The following is a 14381-nucleotide window of genomic DNA, read 5'->3' on the forward strand; positions in this document are numbered from 1 at the left end:
AAATTGTTAGCTCTATCTTTCGGTACATTACTATATACTCAGGGATTTTCCACTGTGGCCTTGAACTTTTGTTTCAGTTCAGTAGGAGCTGCAGCCCTGCTCTCCTATGCTCTGCCCTAAATATAGCTGTAACCAAACACCCTCCCCCTTCTCCTCGCTGAGATCTGACTTGGATATGAACCATCAGTGAGATTTGGGAGACAAGAAAGAAAATTTAAGATCAAGTTGAAGGAATAAATAGATTCTATCTAGAACCAGAAGGTGATTATCATCTCAGCATTCTCTGTTTATGGAGAATTCATATGAGGCACAATATTTTACACACCAGAGCTAGTCCCAGGGAAGGATGAGCAGAATGGTGATAACACTGAGGACCAGGCCACATGTCAATTAAGTGAAGGAATTGGCATTGTTCAGCCCTGTGGGAGAGGGAAGAAAGAGATTAAAAACCACTTGTTATTCATATATTGGAAGGTCTGCTATAAAACATGGGGAAAAGATCTATTTGGCCTCTATTAGCCTCAGTTTCTTTATCTGTAAAGTGGTGATAAAAATAACTACCTCATAGAATTTTTATGAGGATAAAATAGTTTGTACTTTGCAATTTATAAATCATCATATAAATGTGAGCTGTTGTCATTTTTGGTGTCTACTTTTAGCTTTCAGTGGTGGAACTAGTAAGATAGATAGACAGACAGACAGACAGAAAGAAAGAAAGAAAGAAAGAAAGAAAGAAAGAAAGAAAGAAAGAAAGAAAGAAAGAAAGATAAATAGATGGATGGATTATAGAGAAAGATAGATGACAGATTAACTTTCTAATAATGAATTCTATTTGAATATGGAGTGGGATATATTAGAAATTAGAGGGCTCTTTATTAGAAGGCTTCAGGAAAAATAAAATACTATGTGGGTAATGTTTCCCGCCTTGATTCCCTTAAATTTTATCAGATTCCATATAACACTGCTTGCTTGCTTGTTTTCAATAAGTAGCACAGCTTTCCATTCCCTAGTGAAAAATCAGTCTTAACTTCAATCTGTTAGAGAAGAGAAAATATCCTCATTTAAACTCACATGTTAAAGTAGAACTAATTACTAAAATATCACTTCCTATTTGATGCCAGAAGGGAAGCAAATACTATAAATGACAGGGGGAAGATTTTTCATTAGATGGGTATATATGTGAGAAGGGTAGGTAGGGTTGAGGATCCATGACTATGCCCACTTTATGCTTTTGTTGCACATTTCTTTATTTATTTTTTTTTGGGGAGAAGAAATGCAGGCCCATAAACTGGGAACTAAAAATATACAATATTGTTTTTTGAGATATATCTGTACGTCCTACAAGTAGAATAAATGAAATTTGACCCAAAATCTTAAACATGATAAAATTTGATTAACGTTGATGACATCACTCCAATTTAAAAATAAATATTAACTGCATGGCTATATTCTTGAAAGCCTCTTGTAAAATTATAGCACTCGAAGGGACCCAAAAGGATATTTCATCATACCTTTTCCTAAGTAAGAATCCCATCTAAAATATCTTGAAAATTGTCATTAAGACTTTGCATGAAGAACTTTCATGAGGGGGAATCCTATTTTTTTTCTCCAACACAATCCACACCAATCTTCCTTATGGATGACTATAATGGAGAGGAAGCATCTTCCTCCTCCTCCACAGTAAAACTTATATTGACCTCTCTACGACTCCCCGCCCTTTATTCCTGATTTTGTCCTCTGAAGCCAAATAGAAAGATCCTGATCTCTCTTCTATACAGAGCCCTTCAAAAATACAGACACAAGCAGTGATACCTTCTTCTACTCTGCTTTTCCACTTTTTCATACAGAATAATCCCAAATCATCTTGCAATCCTCATGAACTTTCTCTACTATGATTATTGTCCAGAGGAAATGGCACAGATACTTAATGTCCTTCTTATATTGTGATAGCCAGGGATGAATATTATATTGCAGATGTGATCTGAGGAGGAAAGACATAATGAACTATCACCTCCCTTGGGACATTTAATCACTATAGCTGAATTTTTAATCTATAATTTCCTTTCTTTTCTTCAAACCTCTGAACACGAGTCCTTTTTTACAAACATCTTTGGAGAAGATGGATATACATATATTGAATTAAACATATATTTTACCATGTTTAACAAATATTGGTTATTTGACATCTAGGGGAGGAGGTGGGAAGTAGGAGGGGGAAATCTGGAACTCAAGGTTTTATAAAGGTCAATGATGAAAAATTATTTTTAAAAAATTAAAATTAAAAAAAAGAGAGAAGATGGAAAGCATTCTGGTCTCAAAACCTTTGCTGCAGGATAGAACTTGACTTTTCCCATATTATCATGGAGGCTCAAATTCATCTTTATGTTGGCATATAACAAGCCAGATGAGAAATTATGTGGAGAAATAATAACAATAGCACAATAACATCAAAATTATCACAATCTCAACTATCTATAGATAGAAGTAGACCCAGATATGCATTGCATATGGATATATTCATATATATAATAGATATTAATGTTTTGTTAAGGTAATGGTGACGATGATGATAATGATAAGACCAGTGTTAACAGAGGTGGATAAATTTATCCATGGTAATACAGCTAGTAAGTTTGAGTCCAAGTCTTTCAATAATCTATACACTCTTCCCTACATCATTGGAAAGATTACTTCTTCAAATCTGATCATAAATCCTCGACACATCTAAGTTTTGCTAAAAAATTTTTGCTTCTGAATCATCTGAACTTTTACTCAGAATCTTAGAAATAAAATAATTCAAAATATTTAAATGTCTACCACCTCCTTGTGATATTACCAGTGAACTTGTCAAAATATGAAGTGGGATTTCCCACAGAGTTGAGCTAAAATAGAGTGAAAACTGGCCCGGACCCAGCATCATCAGCCAACAGCACACATCAGCTCCCTCTGCTTCTTCTCACATCTGTTGTCTTGTTAGATCAATGAGAAGATGTTGCTTTAAGTCAGTGCTGGAAGCTGGATCATAAAGCTTCCTAGACTCGCTGCCAATTCACCATTGCCAAAAAGTTGCTTATTTTCAGTTTAGCCGAGAGAGAGACAGTCTCAAAGCTGGGGCAGGGTAACAGTGAAAGCCAGGGAAAAGTCCCTGATTGCCATCTGCCCACACTAAATCCTCACAGCCAGAAGAGGCTAACTCCTCTTCAACACACTAGTGCCCTGTGAGACCAACTGTGTCAAGCTGCAGAGAGCTGAAAAATGCAGATGTCCTGGAATGATAGACTGAAGTTGGCAAGGGCTGGGTTTTCTTTCCACACATCACATGTGGATGCCAAATTAAAGTGTGGGAAAATCAGCAAGTGTAAAGGAATTACACGCTTATACACTGAATATGAAGACTATGGCAATAGCAGAAGAGAGAGATAATGGGAGTTTGAACAAAGCTAATGGACTATGGAAGTAGAGAGAAGAGAAATGGAAAAGATGTGGAGATAGAAATTATAAGATCTTGCAAATGATTTAACATGTTGGCTGAAAAAGTGTGAGGAGGTAAGAATGACCCTAACTTGTGAAACTTGCTGGATTGAAGGATGGTGGTATCCTGAATAAATAGAGTGATGTATAGAATGATTTTTTGTGTGTCTGTGTGTAATGGTAGATATATTAAGGACAATATGAGGAAGGAAGAAAAAAGGAAGAAAGAAATTTGATAACATTATTATGTATTTAAAAGACATAACTATTGTACCCAATAAATTTGTAATTTTATATATAATCATCTTTTTCTTCTAAGATATGGAAACACTTGTTTTATTTCTTAAGAATAAAATAAAAAATAGTAGTAGATGAGTTTCATAAGAAGGGTGGGTTTAATAGGAAAGATAGCATATTCTAATGTTTGACATCCAATTCTAAATATCTAATAGATAATTGGTAGTGTGGGACTGGAGTTTAATAGAGATGAGGGTTTGATATATAGATCTAGGAATCATCTTGATAAAAGTGATAATTGATTCTATGGGAACTAATAAAGCACTCAAGTCAAAAAAAATTATTGAGAGAAAAGGCAAAAAAGCCCAAGGAAAAACCCAGAGGAGCTTCTACCTATAGTACAGGTAGAATGGATGTGGTTCAAGTAGGAGACTGAGAAGAAGCAGTAAGATGAATGGGAAGAGAACCAAGAGAGAGCAGTGCCATGGAAACTGAGAGAAGGGAGGACATTTACGGTTTGCCAGTTTTAGGAAGGTAAAAAAAAATAAAATTAAGCCAAATCTCTTTTATTTGGCAGCAAAGATTTGAGTGATAAGTATAAGGAGGCAAGTTTCAGTTGAAGGATGTTGAAGTCAGAATAAATAAAGAGGGGCTAGAAACAACTAAGAGGAGAGAACATGGAGGCATTAACAAACTGAGTGGAAATAGATTTTTCATAATTTAGGTCAGTAGAAGAGAGATATAGGTTGACAGCCTTTTTTTTTTTTTGGTCTCCTCAGGACTGAGCACTGTTCCTGGCATATTTTCAGCAATTACTAAATGCTTATTGACTGACTGGTTGACAATGATGAAATAGGGCAGAAAAAATGGTCAGGCAGAGGTGGACGTTCTTAATGACATAAAAATGAGGACTGATGTAAAGTAGGATAGAGCCTTTAAAAAGGCATTAGTTTTGACAATTAAAAGAATGTTACCAAACTTGGTGAGAATAATTGATGGATCAGTTTGGATTTTAGCCACATTTTAAGGAATTGAGAAGTGATGGATGGTGAGAATTTGGGGTAACTAGTGAAGATAATTCTTTTTTGGAACTTAATGAAGAGGAAAGATAGAGAACAAGAAATGGAGAAATAGCAGTATAAGAAAATATTATTATTTTAAAATGAGGAATAATTTTGAGAATGTTTGTAGGTAGCAGGGAAAGATCTAATACATGAGAAAAATTGGAATTGAGAAAAGAAAAGGAATGATTGTTTAAGTGAGCTCTTGAAGGACACCCATTAAAAATGCATCCATGGCTCAGGAATGGGGCTTGACTTTGTCAAATAGAAGAAACACCTTTCTCAGAAAAAAAAGGATCAAGGCAGAGAAAGATGTAAATGTTCTAGAGATAAATTTATGTACTCTGTTAATAAGTGCTTGTGATAGGTGTCAATTACTTAAGTTCTCTCAACCTCAGTTTTCTCTTCTCTAAAGTGGAGACAATTGTCCCTTGAAGGGTTGCTGTGAGGATTAAATGATATAATACTTGTGAAGTTCTTTGTAAGCCTTCAATGCTAACCACTGTTTTTGTAAAAAGAGAGTAGGAAAATATATATATATATATATATATATATATATATATATATATTTCCTGATCTCTCTAGGAGTTCACATTCAACAAGGATGAAAATACCATGTATGTATTGGGAATATCAAATATTTTTGAAAGTAACACAGAAGCTATTGATTTTTAAGTTATATTTCTGAATCATGTTGTCTACACGACCCTGAATAATGAATCATCATTTCTCAGTATCTCTCAACAACATTTCAGAGATAGGAAATCACAGTGAAATCACAAGTACAATTTCTTCCCATTCATCTCACTCTGTTTCAATTTCTGGATATAGAGAATGAGGCAGAATATTATGTTAAAGGAAAATGGTTGAAAATAGAAGAGGAATTCAGAGGGTAAAATGAAAGGGACCAGTGGGGTAGGAGAATGAAAGGCTGGGGCTACTGTGGATGAAGCTGAGAATGTCAGGTATACGTGATGGTCTTGGAAGTAGAAGAAAACTTTTGGTTCAGTCCAATGGTGCACTAAAAAGTCATAGGGGAAAAAGTATTAGACCATTCCCAGTACCAAAAGAAATACTGATATGATTATCAGTCCTGGAGAAAGTAGTAGAAAGTAGCAGAATGGAGTGGATATTGTCATTCCTATGGTAGCAGTGCAGATTAAGCAAAGTGATGAATGAATCTTTGAGAATTAGAATCAGTTCTCATGGGAATCTTCCCCTCCTTTGTTCTCAAGCATTATAAATTCATCAGTTGCAGTGCTTAATGGCACTTCAAATCTAAGAACTATTTTCCCTCCCTTTTTTTTTTTGAGCAAAGTCATTCACTTAATGTAGATTTATCAAAATATCTCTAGAGTTGGAGAATAGAAAACCTTTACTTTGGTTCTGTTCCCTAGAAGTTTATTTCTAAATAAATTTCAAACCCAAAGCCCTTGTATGCTTTTATATCTTTGTTCTCCAGATAGAACGGAGAAATATGAAATGTTCTCAAGTTTTGCTGAGAAAAGAAAAGTGGAATCTATAGTGATTACATTTTGAGGAACTGTTCTATCTGTAAAAGGGTCTGTGCTGCCTTCATTAAGAAATCAGAGCTACTAAAAAAATAACTACCCTTTGAGATCTTGAAAAAAGAATATCTCTTTTCTGTAGCCACTAAAAATTTCTGTCTATGCAAGTATTCTTCCTCTTAGAGAATGTGTGAATTAGAAGATTCTTTTCAGTCCCAAGTGTCTTTTTGAAAGTTTTCTATCTGGGACGGAAACAAACACACCATTTATTTATTAACTCTGTTCTCACTGGTCTTTTTTAGGTGGGACACTTCTTCATTTGACATGTATAATGTACAACATGTTGATTTGATCATTAATAGAAGTCAGAGAGGAGAACAATTTATGGTTAAAGTACCCAAGGACACAAGTATTAAAGTATTGATTGACCTTCCTCTTAAAAAGCCTCTGTTGTGTTTGGCCCAAATGATAAATCCTACTCCAGTCATGACTCTGATGAGGTTTCCAAAAGCCATTCACTGTGATTCCACGGCCTCTCCTCTCACTGTCTTCTAAACTCCTGATAATCTGACTTCTAGCATCACTATTCAACCAAACTTGTTGATTTAAAGTTACAATAAAATCTTAGATGTCAGACTTGACAGACTTAATTGTCTAAAGTCTAAAGTATCAGACTTAATTAATTCTAATCCTCTTTGACCGCCCACATAGAAATAGATCTTAACCTCAAATTTCTGCCATTTCGAATATCATGAGTAACTTCTAGCTCCATTGAGGTAGTTGTGGGCCTTATACAATTTCATAATTGTCCTGCATTTTTTTTTGGAGGCAAGAATCTTTACCTTTTCCTCTGATCTTCTTCCTTTCTCCAGTTTAATTGACAGTAAAGAACCTAATTTCAGGTAAGGTTAGCGACCTAGCTCTATCAGTGTAGGTAAGTACCTTTATTACAAATTATAGCTTCTACAACTTGTCTGAAGTACGGAGAAGGTAAGTGATTTGCCCAGATTGACTTTGAAACCAGCTTTTTATCTTCTTGTCTAGAAGAAGAATCATCTGTCATTTTTTAGTGTTCTGTAACTCAAAATCCCAGAAAAAAAATAAAAAAAATCTTTTGTACTAGCCTGGGGAAAAAGAGAAGAGAGAGAGAAAGCTAGGAAGGTCATAGATTTAAAAGTTATTATTAACCCAATCTATGATCACTTTAGACATTTGGGGATGCTATGTCATGCTGTTGATTTCCATTGACCTTGCAATCCACTAAAAATCCCAATTCTCTTTTGGAAGAATTTGGTCTCTTGATAGAGTACACTCAGCTTTCAATAGAGGGCTTGTGGGTGGGAGGGACCACAGAATATGATCTTACATATTCCATGATTAAATCATACCTCATTACTTTTAAACCTAGGTTCAAGTCTCTCTCTCTTTTTTTTATTCTTGATATGCAATATGTTATATTCACTTCTCAAAGGAGGCAAATGATGCACTTGCAATCCACGTGCCTTTAAGAAGGATCAGCCACTACAATATCTGATAGCCCAGCTGGACACAGAGACTCTCTGATCTCCAATGCAGCTGCTGCCAGCCCTTTCCTAGTGGCTTCAAAGGAGAATGGGGCTGATGAGCTCGGCAGAAATTTGAGAAGAGTTGATTATTTTTCAAAGCCAATAGAGGAACTCTCTCTTGCTGTGTATATAATGTTTTTAACCTAGATATGCAAATGAATGCAAATGACACTCCATGAATCCATTTCCCTAATCCCATAGCATAATATTTATGAGTCACGTTCTAAAGGAAATTGTAGATGAATGCTAGAAAGTAGAATGAAGTGAAAGGAGACTTGGACATGGAGTCAGAGAATCAAAGTTCGAGATTTCCTCCTGCTACTTCAAATGGATTTAATACTGGCCATATTATTTGCCCGTTCTACTGAGCTTCATAATTTAGATGTGGAAGAGGTCTTGGAAGCTAACTAGTGCAATGTTTTCATTTTGCATGTTCCCAAGTGGTGAAATGTCTCACTTATTAACTTGTGGGGAGCAATAGAGATAGAATTTAAACTACCAGAGCCCTTGTATGCTTTTATATCTTTGTTCTCCAGATAGAACGGAGAAATATGAAATGTTCTCAAGTTTTGCTGAGAAAAGAAAAGTGGAATCTATAGTGATTACATTTTGAGGAACTGTTCTATCTGTAAAAGGGTCTGTGCTGCCTTCATTAAGAAATCAGAGCTACTAAAAAAATAACTACCCTTTGAGATCTTGAAAAAAGAATATCTCTTTTCTGTAGCCAGTAAAAATTTCTGTCTATGCAAGTATTCTTCCTCTTAGAGAATGTGTGAATTAGAAGATTCTTTTCAGTCCCAAATGTCTTTTTGAAAGTTTTCTATCTGGGACGGAAACAAACACACCATTTATTTATTAACTCTGTTCTCACTGGTCTTTTTTAGGTGGGACACTTCTTCATTTGACATGTATAATGTACAACATGTTGATTTGATCATTAATAGAAGTCAGAGAGGAGAACAATTTATGGTTAAAGTACCCAAGGACACAAGTATTAAAGTATTGATTGACCTTCCTCTTAAAAAGCCTCTGTTGTGTTTGGCCCAAATGATAAATCCTACTCCAGTCATGACTCTGATGAGGTTTCCAAAAGCCATTCACTGTGATTCCACGGCCTCTCCTCTCACTGTCTTCTAAACTCCTGATAATCTGACTTCTAGCATCACTATTCAACCAAACTTGTTGATTTAAAGTTACAATAAAATCTTAGATGTCAGACTTGACAGACTTAATTGTCTAAAGTCTAAAGTATCAGACTTAATTAATTCTAATCCTCTTTGACCGCCCACATAGAAATAGATCTTAACCTCAAATTTCTGCCATTTTGAATATCATGAGTAACTTCTAGCTCCATTGAGGTGGTTGTGGGCCTTATACAATTTCATAATTGTCCTGCATTTTTTTTTGGAGGCAAGAATCTTTACCTTTTCCTCTGATCTTCTTCCTTTCTCCAGTTTAATTGACAGTAAAGAACCTAATTTCAGGTAAGGTTAGCGACCTAGCTCTATCAGTGTAGGTAAGTACCTTTATTACAAATTATAGCTTCTACAACTTGTCTGAAGTACGGAGAAGGTAAGTGATTTGCCCAGATTGACTTTGAAACCAGCTTTTTATCTTCTTGTCTAGAAGAAGAATCATCTGTCATTTTTTAGTGTTCTGTAACTCAAAATCCCAGAAAAAAAATAAAAAAAAATCTTTTGTACTAGCCTGGGGAAAAAGAGAAGAGAGAGAGAAAGCTAGGAAGGTCATAGATTTAAAAGTTATTATTAACCCAATCTATGATCACTTTAGACATTTGGGGATGCCATGCCATGCTGTTGATTTCCATTGACCTTGCAATCCACTAAAAATCCCAATTCTCTTTTGGAAGAATTTGGTCTCTTGATAGAGTACACTCAGCTTTCAATAGAGGGCTTGTGGGTGGGAGGGACCACAGAATATGATCTTACATATTCCATGATTAAATCATACCTCATTACTTTTAAACCTAGGTTCAAGTCTCTCTCTTTTTTTTTATTCTTGATATGCAATATGTTTTATTCACTTCTCAAAGGAGGCAAATGATGCACTTGCAATCCACGTGCCTTTAAGCAGGATCAGCCACTACAATATCTGATAGCCCAGCTGGACACAGAGACTCTCTGATCTCCAATGCAGCTGCTGCCAGCCCTTTCCTAGTGGCTTCAAAGGAGAATGGGGCTGATGAGCTCGGCAGAAATTTGAGAAGAGTTGATTATTTTTCAAAGCCAATAGAGGAACTCTTTCTTGCTGTGTATATAATGTTTTTAACCTAGATATGCAAACGAATGCAAATGACACTCCATGAATCCATTTCCCTAATCCCATAGCATAATATTTATGAGTCATGTTCTAAAGGAAATTGTAGATGAATGCTAGAAAGTAGAATGAAGTGAAAGGAGACTTGGACATGGAGTCAGAGAATCAAAGTTCGAGATTTCCTCCTGCTACTTCAAATGGATTTAATACTGGCCATATTATTTGCCCGTTCTACTGAGCTTCATAATTTAGATGTGGAAGAGGTCTTGGAAGCTAACTAGTGCAATGTTTTCATTTTGCATGTTCCCAAGTGGTGAAATGTCTCACTTATTAACTTGTGGGGAGCAATAGAGATAGAATTTAAACTACCAGAGCCCTTGAGCTATACTTTTCTTTATTCTAGGTTGTTAATTTTAAACCTTGAACTAACTCATCACAAGGGTCTTTCCCAACTCAAATATCTTAAATTTCATTACTGGAATGTTTCCTTAACTGCTGTTAATGACGCCTCTCTCATCCAAAACGATTATTTTGGGATTCTGTGGCTGTTGGAATCTTTTGCCTGTTGCCTGACCCTTATCTCTTCCTTTTCTTAGCTCTTCCATAAAACCAGTGTGTGGGTTGTGAGGATGATCTCTATGGCCTTTTTAAGCTCCAAGCACTATGATCCTGAAATAAAATCCATGAGAAGGTGTAATTAACTGGGAGGGAGGTATCTTATTTTTGAGCTAATGGTGCCTCATGTTCATCTTTTGTGAGAGTCCCTTTCCTTTACCAATTAGCACATTTCAGACATTTTGCCCTTTAAAAAGGTGTTGGATTAATATACGTAAACAAATGCCTATTTTAGAGCCCAGGTGTTTGTCTCCTTCAATTAGTGTACTCTTGTTCCCGGATTCTGCCTTGACTTATAGTCTTTTTCTTCATTTAGAAGGTGGAAATCAACAGCCATTTGTCCATTAGAGGGGCCCCTGAGGGGCTCATTAACTGGCTTCTAATTGGATTCTTTTACAAGTCTGTCATTCAGGAGTGAAGGTGAATCTAAAACTGGTGGAAAGGTAGCACTAAGGGAGACCAGGCAGGAAGAGAGGAAGAAAGCAGGCCTTGGATGTGTTGGGAGAAGGGAGCCTGAGGAGAATGAGATTTAGAGCAAGTGATGACTGCAACCTGAGAACCTTAGAGAAGCTGATTTGGGAGAATGCACTGTTCCTATAGCAGAAGAGAGCTACAGAATTACTCCAGAATGACAGGAGAGCAGAGCAACATGCATCCCCCCAACCTAGTGAGAGTATGATTATAGATCTAGAGCTTGAAGGATTTTAAACAGCCACCTAGATCAATTCCCTTATTGTACAGTTGAGTCAAATGAGAATCAGTTGTGGAAAGAATGAGCATCAGAGGCAAGATTTGAACTTAGTTTCTAACTCCAAATGCATTGTCCTTTCTAACTGCACCACACTACTTCCCCAGTAACTCTTCTTCCTATTGGAAATTTCTCTGACTCGAGATATTGGGTCTATATCATAACCATTTTAGAGATGAGGACACTGAGACTCAGTGAAGCTACATGAGTAATGGGGGTGATCCACCCAAGCCTCTTTGATATTCCTTCCATACACCATCCATTTCTCAACTCTGAGCCAACTGGCTCTCTTCAGTGTCAGAGCTGCTCTGTGCTCTCATCTCTACCTCTTGTTTTTTTTTTTTTTTTTTTTAAGATTTAGCTCAACTGTCACTTTCTGCAAGGAGCGGTCCCTGGTCCTTCCAGCATTCATATCCCCCTTTCACTATCACTATCTGTCTATCCAGTATCTATCTGGGTAGATAGATGTACATACATATATACATATACATATTGTTTCCACTAGAATCCTGAAATCTACCATTGCAATACTGCTCTTTGAAGACAGGATTTTTTTTTCATTTTTTGTCTCAGAGCTTGACGCTATTTTATACTTTTAAAACCATAACAAGGGTGTGTATAAATAATGATTTAGTTGATTGATGGACACATCAATCACACAATATACTTTAGGACTTTATCTAGGTAGGACTTCTAACACTGTGGGAGCATCAAGGAACCCAGGAGAATCCTTCATGCTCACCACATGGCCCTCCCAGTTGTCCCATCAGGAGGAGGTGTTTTATTTCACTTTTTATTGTCAATTCAATCAAACAGGCATTTACTGAGTGCATCCTGGTGCCAGAAACAGATTAAGCCACCATAGTGTAGAAGATGGGAATACAGCCTGGACTAAGGAGGGAGATCTAAGAGCCAGGTATGAGAGTCAGACTTTCCTGGCTATTAAGTCCAGGATGATTTTCATCATTTCCAGGACTAGGGGTCAAACCTTTTCAGACTCCATTGTCCCTATGGCCAAACACTCTGCCTTTTTCATTTTGAACTTCAACATAAACACACACACAACTACATAAGAGAGAGAAAGAAATTTTCCATATTCATTAGAACACAAAATATGATTCTATATGTTACCATAAATATCCATTTTATACCCTTGCTTTTTGAAAAAAAGGATATAAAAAAATTCTGCATTTTGCTTTCAGAACATTCTCATCTTGATTTTCTTCTGTTTTCCTCTCTGAATATTAAACTGTTTCAAAAACTATTATTTTTTGCTGTCATCATTATTCATTTCTACATGTTTCTTTTCCAGCCCCATCTCAACTAATAAAGAAAATGAAAGAAAAAACAGTTTAAACAAACAAGCTCACAAATAACAAAACCAAAATCAAATAGACAGATTAAAACAGACTGAAAAAGTGACCATGTCCAAAATGGAGTCTACACCTTGATTCTGATCCTCATCTGTTAACAGTGGGGGCCATTTTTCATCATAGGTCCTCTACAAATAAGATTGGTCTTCACTTTGATCAGAGTTTTTATATTTTTCAAAAATGTTTTTGTCCTTGCATCATTTCATAACTTATTTTTTCTCTCTTCCTTCTATATCAGTTCATAATACTTCTAAAATTCTCTCTTATGGCATTCTGCAATAATATTTCTTTACCTTCATATACCAAGTCAATTCAAATCAAAACCCATTTATTAAGTACTTGCTATATGCCAGATACTGTGCTTAGAAGATAAGAAAGAAATAAGTATTTGTCAAGCACTAACTAAGTCTCTAGTATTATGCATTATCATTTTTATGCTGCCATCTTCATCCTTGTTTGTTTCTCTGTTGAATTAGCTATATTTATTCTCCACATTTTGTGTGTGTGTGTGTGTGTGTGTGTGTGTGTGTGTGTGTGTGTTTGTTTGATGAGATTCAGTATTTAATCTCAAAAGTTAAGATTCATGAAAAAATATTGGGGAAAAGAAGGGAGCAAAAATGAAGTTCATTCTTCTCTGAAATAGACAAAGGAGGGTTGAGTATGTCCACGCGCTTATAGATTGTGATGAAGAAATGCAAAAAACTCCACCGCCCCCTTTCCTCTCCTTTCTATACTAATGTTAGGATTTTTTTCTCATTTTCCTCTTCAAACCCTCAGATGATAACCACTAATATAATACCTCTGCTTGTCTCTTTTTGTTCCTTTGCTATGCTTTGAAGACGTTCAGGTTCTGAAAGAGATCTTGTTTCTCCTCCCACCATTAACATGACATAATCATAAACTCCGTCAATTGCTCAAATTGACTTGTTTCTCATTTATTCTCTGGATTCTTATGTTTGGATTTCCAAATTGCTAGGCAGTGATGACATTTCCTCAATAATTCTTACAGTCTTCTATTACCTTAAAAATCCATTTAAAATATTCAGCTTTGCAGGATATTTATCTTTGTCTTTTTTTAAACTAGACATTCTATATCTATGTGTAGTTATGTATATATATGCATATATGTGTATATACTTAAATAACATGTGATATATATATATATATACACACACACATAAAGTCAAAAGTAAATCTACATGCACATACACACATATGAACACCTAAATATATATACCAATTTTAACATTTCATCTACTATACAAATTATCTGCTTGTGATCTTCTGGTTTTCTTACTATTCTTTGTTTATAGTCACTGTCCTAAGACTCCTATGGGGTTTGAGGCCCACTTCCAGGACATACAAGCTGTGTGATACTAAGCAAAACATGCTCTTGGAAACTCATTTGACTCCCTGTAATAAATAAGATCATATGGAAGAAGTTTTTTTTAGTTCTATATATACATTAGCTATGCTTATTGTTATTTCTATTGCAATCATTACTATTCTTCTTATTATTCTTTGGA

Source organism: Antechinus flavipes, chromosome 2 (assembly GCF_016432865.1).
Source record: "Antechinus flavipes isolate AdamAnt ecotype Samford, QLD, Australia chromosome 2, AdamAnt_v2, whole genome shotgun sequence".
Taxonomy (NCBI): domain Eukaryota; kingdom Metazoa; phylum Chordata; class Mammalia; order Dasyuromorphia; family Dasyuridae; genus Antechinus; species Antechinus flavipes.